Raw genomic sequence first — 7,124 nt, forward strand, 5'->3', positions numbered from 1 at the left:
GGACTACCAGGCTGCTGGTACCTTGGCTATGCCTTTTTGAGGGGGAGGGGTGTCTCCCAGCCTCCCAAGAGCCACCTAGTCCCAGTTCGTTCAGCCCAGGGGTAACACTGGAAGAGAGGCAGTAAAAACAGAGATTCTTGAAAGAGACCTAAGTGGTGAGGTTGGGGTGGATGAAAAACAAAGGGGCAGTGTCCTAGGCAAGGGTAGGGCCTGTCATGTAGGGGTTTTCTGGCATGGCCCTGACCCCTGGCCTTCGGTCTTCCTCTGCCTGGGGGGTAGAGTAGATTTGGGAGTCAGGCCTGATTTGACTCCGACACTTACTATCTGTGTCATGTGGGCAAGCTGGGTCCTCCCTGGGCCTCGGTCAGCTCCACTTTATGAAGTGGAGGCAATAATAGTTACCTTAAAGTGGTTTTGTGAAGATAGTTAAGGATTCAGAGCAGAAGCTTTGAGTCAAATCAAGTCCAGGGGGATTCAAATCCTAGCTTTTGCATTCACCGCATATGACTGCAACTTCCTGACTTTTAGTTTCATTTATGAATAGGGGTACCAATTATGAACTTGCAAGGTTGTTCTAAGAATGAAAATGAGGTAATTCACTAAGTACTCTGGCATGAAGCAATGGTTATAAAGGGTAGCTATTAGTATTCAAAGAACCCACCCAGGAAACTCATGGGTGGGGCTTCCTGAGCAGGCCAGCCACTTGAACACCGTCTCCAGGAAGACCTCTTGTTCTTCCAAGTATGCTTAGGTCTCTCCTTGATGGCCCTCCATGTATGTCTCCTACACTATCTTCTACTCGTTACCTTTAGATACATTTGCTGGCCTTATGCTCTGTTTCTCTCCCATATAGACAGAGTTTCCAGACTCAATTAAGCCAAAGGCATTGGTGTTTCTTGGGGAAAAGTCAGTTATGTGTTTAGATTGGGAACTGATTGCAAAACACAGCTGTTTCTTTGTATACCTTATAATTAAACAAGAGCTGAGAAGATCATTCTGATTAGTCAATTATCTGCTGGACTTCCTCTTGCTTGGGTCTTTGCCTCTTGGTAATTTGATTTGAGTTCCACAAATAAAATGATGCCTGGCCTTATTTCCCAGCCATTAGGAAATATGTTTCTGTAAACAATATAATTAGATCTGACCTTCCTACACCACAGTTGAACTCTCCTGATGCCTACTTTGGGCTTTGGACACTGTGGAACATAGGTGGAGTCTAACTCTGGTTGGGGGTGGTGCTCCATTAGAGAGATGTTTTGTGAGAGAACTAGGAGACCAGCACATAAATAAATGATTAAGAAACAGTATGGTCGGCATAGGAAATATTCATTTACTAGGTGCTGAATGAACGACTAATGAGATGTGAGTAGGAGCTCTTGAATCAGAAATACAAGTGTGTGTCAGGCAGTGTAGATTTTGGAGTTAGACCTGATTCGCTCTGATGCTCACTGTGTCATTTCTTTTCTGAAAAATGAATACGTGCTAGAGGTGAATCACCCTGTGCCATCATGGGGTAAGAAGCTTGAGGAGGCGCTGCACACTGAGAACCGCAGAGGCGTGGACAGACGGAGAATCTGGGCATCAGTGACATGGCGGGGCCGCTGCACCAGCCTACCTCTGGACACTCTCGTTTATTTTTGACCTAAATTTTTCCTTTTGTTTATTTCTATAATTCTTTTTGCAAGAGAAAATATAACTTCTGGTTAGGTCACCTTCATAAAGCTTGTAGCAAAATGCAAATCCTAATTAATATTGATAAGGATCTGAAAGACAAATACCGTAGGATCTCGCTTATATGCAGAATCCTAAGAACAAAACAGAAACAGAGGAATGGATACATGGAACAGACTGACAGCTGTCAGAGGGGCGGGGGGGGGGGGGGGGGACAGGATGAAAGAAGGTGAAGGGATTAGCTGAAGAATACATTTGCAGGACCCATAACCCAGACAGTGGTGATGGCCTGGGAGGGGGAGGGGCTGAGTGGAGGAGAGCAAAGGGGGAAAACGGGGAAATCTGTAATAGTGTTAATAAAAGTAAGGTTAATAAATAAATATGCACCCTTCTTCTACTTTAAAAAATACCAGTAAGGATATATTTTTTTCATATAAATAACCAATTCTTTAAGCATGGTTGGATATTTATTTATTTATATATGGCTTTAAAATTTTTAATACTTTCACAACTTTGCTAGATGAGAACATTGGAAATAAGTTTGCCAAATGCTAATTTTTTAATACCTTAATTGGACCTTTGATGTTCAAGCACCTAAGAAAATAAAAAGGGTGTGCTACCACAGGCTACTGTGGCTATATACTGTGGCTTTATATAGCGGGTTGGAGATACCTCCCGCTATATAAAGATGTTGACAAGCTGAGGGTATTTTTTACAGAAAGATTAGGGACAGCAGATACAGAGATGAAGTTTATCTGCCGCAGTTTGCTGGAAACGGAACTGAGGCATTCCAGCAGTGGAGGCTGACTTCTCTACAGCAGTTCACGATCTACGGCTCAGCAAGTCCAGTGACGATGGCTGGACTACTGTGAAATCCTCTGGCTTGTTCCCTGGCTTCTGCCTGGCGCAACATCCATGTACTCTCCACACATTCCTTGTGATACATTTGCAGAAAATCACTGGGAAGTATGTCTGGAGTAACATCTCGTCAGGGACTGTAGGAGCCATTCTGCAGGTTGGGAATCCAAGAGAGGGGTGCCAGGAAGGTAGGTTCCATCCTGAGGTCACCTCTCTTGGCTCGTAGGTGGCCACCATCTTGCTTTGTACATAAGCATGGTTATTTAAATAGTCTATCCTTTCCTCACTGATTGATAGCACCTCCTCTAGTACATAACAAGTTTTCATATGTATGTGAATCTGTTTCTAAATTCTATGTTCTATTTTATTGGTCTATGTATTTATCACCAAGCCTATCTTATGGGCTAAAACTATTGTAGGCCTTAATATCTGATATGGTAAAACTCTCCTCCTTCTCTTATTGTCCTTCTTCTTCTAAGTTGTCATTCATTTGTTCACAAGTGTTTTTGAGCACCTAGTAGGTACCAGGCACAGTTCTAGACTCTGGGATGTGGAATTAAACAAAAGAGATGAACGTCTCTGCTCTTGTGGTGCTTACACTGCATTGGAAGTCTTGCCCTCAATCCTTCCGTGTGAATCTTAGAAGCAGCTTGCCAAATTCTTTGACAACTTTTTTGAAAACAAAAAGTTTTATAAAATGTTTTATAGAATTGCATTGAATTGATTGAGTATTTAAGAAGAATTTTCAGTTCATGATTTTGAAACTTTCTACTAAAAAAGATGCCAAAGTACTCTGTTTATTCGGTTCTTTGTGTTCTTCAGTAATGTGTTTCGTTATAGTTGGGAATGGCTTTTTATTTTCATTTTAAAATAATTATAAACTAACAAGAAGCTGCAAAAATATTACAGGATGCCTACTGTACCCCCCACCCAAGTTCTCCCCATGATGGCATTTAACATGACCACAGCGCATTACCAAAATGAGAAAACCAACATTAGTGCCAGGCAATAGACTGGTAGGGTCTGTATCTTACTTGGATTTCAAAAGTTTTTGCACATAATTATTTTATTTATATTTCTTAGTTTATAGTTCTATGATGTTTTATCACAAATACAAGTTTATATAAATACCACCACAGTCAAAATACAGGACTATTCTGTTATCATAAAGGATCTAACTCTTGCTAACCCTTCATAGTCATCCCCTTCCCTGATTTCCCTGGTTTCCTTATCAACCACTCATCTTTTCTCCACCTCTAGATTTTTGACTTTTGAGAATGTTATATAAATGGAATCGTGTAGTGGGTAACCATTTGAAGTTGTCTTTTTCACTCAGTATAAGTTCCTTAGGATCCATTCAAATTGTTTCTCATATATATATATATATATATATACACACACACACACATATATATAGTTTGTTCATTTGTATTGCTGAGTATTATTCCATCAGATGGACACATTTCATTTTGTTTAACCACTCACCCATGGAAGGGCATTGGGTAGTTTTCAGTTTGGGGAGATTACAAATAACGCTGCTATGAACATTCATGTGCAAGTTTTTCTGTGAATCTGTTTTAATTTTTCTAGAATAAGTGCTCAGGAGTGTGATTATAGGTTCTATAGTAAGTGCATGTTTAACTTTTTAAGAAATTGTCATCTTCCCTGGCTCAGTTGGTTGGAGCATCATCCTGTGCACCAAAAAGTTCACAGGTTTGATCCCCTGTCAAGGTGCATACCTAGGTTGTGGGTTTGGAGCTCTATGGCAGGCAACCAATTGAAGTTTCTCTCTCACATGGATGTTTCTCTCTCTCTCCCTTCCTCTGTCTCTAAAATCAATAAATATATCTTTGGGTAAGGATTAAAAAAACAAAAGAAACTCATCTGTTTTCTAGAGTGGCTATCCCACCAGTAGTGGACGATAGATCCAATTCTCTACACCCTTGCCAGCATTTGGTACTATCGTTCTTTTTTATTTTAGCCATTCTGATAGGCATGTGGCAGTATCTCATCATAGTTTTAATTTGCTTTTCCCTAGTGGCCATAGATGTCGAACATTTTTCATGTGCTTCTTTGAAATGATATATTTTTAAAATTACATCTTTTATTGCACATATAGACAACAGGATTGATGAATATTTGCATGTATTGATCTCTATTCTGCATCCATATTAAACTCTCTAATTAGATTTAATAGTTTATAGATGACCTCAAATTTGTTCAAAAGGTAGCAGCTTTGCCTCTTCATTTTTTGTGTGTGTTTTAGGTGCTTTTTAAAATCACTGCCCCTTCATTTTTGTTTGTACCTCTCATTTTTTTCTCATATCCAATGGCTCCTAATGTACCTCTAGAATTATTGTTCTCAATTTTAAGGTAATGTTTCCAGTATCTCACCATTAAGTGTGATGTTGTGTTGACAGAAAATATTTTGAAACTATTCATCTACTCCAAATTTTGCTAGTCATGTTTAAACTTAAGAAAAATGTGGGACTTCCACTAAGATGGAGGCATAGGTGGAAACACTGTGCCTTCTCACACAACCAAGTTTAAAAACAACAAAGTTTTAGCAACAAAAATGCAGCCAAACCACAGAAAATTGAACTATACTGAAGTCTGACAACAATGAACCACTTAGCCAGACTGGTAAGAGGGGCAGAGCCAGCAGTGGAGCAGGGTCCGGCGGGAAAGATCCACCAGACTGATCCAGGCACGCAGGCAGCTGTGGGTGGATCCCAGGTGTGATGTAGCAATGGGCAGACCCACTGAAGGCGCAAGGTGGCAGGCTGATCTCAGTCACACATTCGTGCACAGATAAACCAGGTGAAGGAGCAAGCAGTGAGATAGGTCACACAGGCCCCAGCGGCGGGAAGTAGCAGAGGAGACCGCTATTGTCCCTCTCTGACCCCGCCCCCACATACAGCATCACAACCCAGCGACCTGGGCAGCCCCGCCCTGGTGAACATCTAGGGGTCCTCTCCTCATACGTAAGAGGTACAAACAGATAAAAATATTATCGCTCAAGAACAGCCCAAAGCCCCAGAGCCAATTAATCTAAGCGACCAAGAGATAACTAACCTTTCAGATGCACAGTTCAAAGCACTGGTGATCAAGATGCTCACAGAACTAGTTGATTTTAGCCACAAATTAGAGAAACATATGAAGGCTAAACTAATTGAAATGAAGGGAAATGCACAGAAAACCAATAGTGATGGAAAAGAAACTGGGACTCAAATCAAGGGAGCAGACCAGAAGGAAGGAAAAAAATGACCAAACAGAAAAGAATGAAGAAACAAGAATTCAAAAAAAAAATGAGGAGAGGCTTAGGAACCTCCAGGACATCTTTAAATGCTCCAACATCCAAATTATAGAAGTACCAGAAGGGGAAGAGGGACAGTCACAAGTGGAAACCTTATTTGAACAAATAATAAAGGAGAACTTCCCCAGTCTGGCAAAGGAAATAGACTTTCAGGAAATCCAGGAAGCTCAGAGAGTCCCAAAGAAGTTGGACCCAAGAAGGAACACACCAAGGCACATCATCATTACATTAGCCAAAATTAAAATGAAGGAGAGAATCCTAGAAGCAGCAAGAGATAAGGGGACAGTCACCAACAAAGGAGTTCCCATCAGACTGTCAGCAGATTTCTCAAAAGAGACCTTGCAGGCAAGAAGGGGCTGGAAAGAAGTATTCCAAGTCATGAAATCCAAAGATCTACATCCAAGATTGCTCTATCCAGCAAAGCCTTCATTTAGAATGGAAGGGCAGATAAAGTGCTTCTCAGATAAGATCAAGTTCAAGCAGTTCATCATCACCATGCCCTTATCATATGAAATGTTAAAGGAACTTATCTAAGAAAAAGAAGATAAAAAGATGAACAGTGAAAGGACAGCAAACTCACAATTATTAACAACCACACCTAAAACAAAAGCAAACTAAAAGGACAGCTAGATCAGGAGCAGAACCATAGAAATGAAGAACACATGGAGGGGTAGCATCCGGGGAGTGAGAGGAGGAGAAAGAGGGAGAAAGTACAGAAAATAAGTAGCATAGACGGTAGGCAGAAAATAGATAGGGGGGAGGGCAAGAAGAGTAGGGGAAATATAGAATCCAAAGAACTTGAGACACGTGGTCATAAACTAAAGGGGGGGAATGGTGGGGGAGGGGTATGCAGGGTGGAGGGGAATGAAGGGGGGAACAGAACAACTGTAATGGCATAATCAATAAAATATATATTAAAAATTTAAAAATTAAAAAATAAAAGAAAAAGAAAAATGTGGTGAATTTATCAAGTGTCTTCTCCGTCTCTTAGAGATGATTGTGTCTTTTCCACTTTGAGCCCCTCTAACACTGGGGAGTAATAAACCACTCTTGCCTTTTTGGTATAATGCCAATTTGATTGTGGTTTGTTTTTCTTTCAATGTGTTTCAGAAATCTCTTTACTAAAATGTTAAGGATTTTTTGTAGTAACACTTCTAAATAAGCTTGGTCTGTTATCCTTTTGTTGCACTTTTTCATCAGGGTGGCCGGCAGTGTTATGATGACTTCACAAACAGGAGCTGGACGCTGTGCTTTCTGTGCACTCTGACGGTGCAAGTGG

Source organism: Artibeus jamaicensis, unplaced genomic scaffold, assembly GCF_021234435.1.
Source record: "Artibeus jamaicensis isolate MK-2021 breed Jamaican fruit bat unplaced genomic scaffold, CSHL_Jam_final contig_64, whole genome shotgun sequence".
In the NCBI taxonomy this organism is placed as follows: Eukaryota; Metazoa; Chordata; class Mammalia; order Chiroptera; family Phyllostomidae; genus Artibeus; species Artibeus jamaicensis.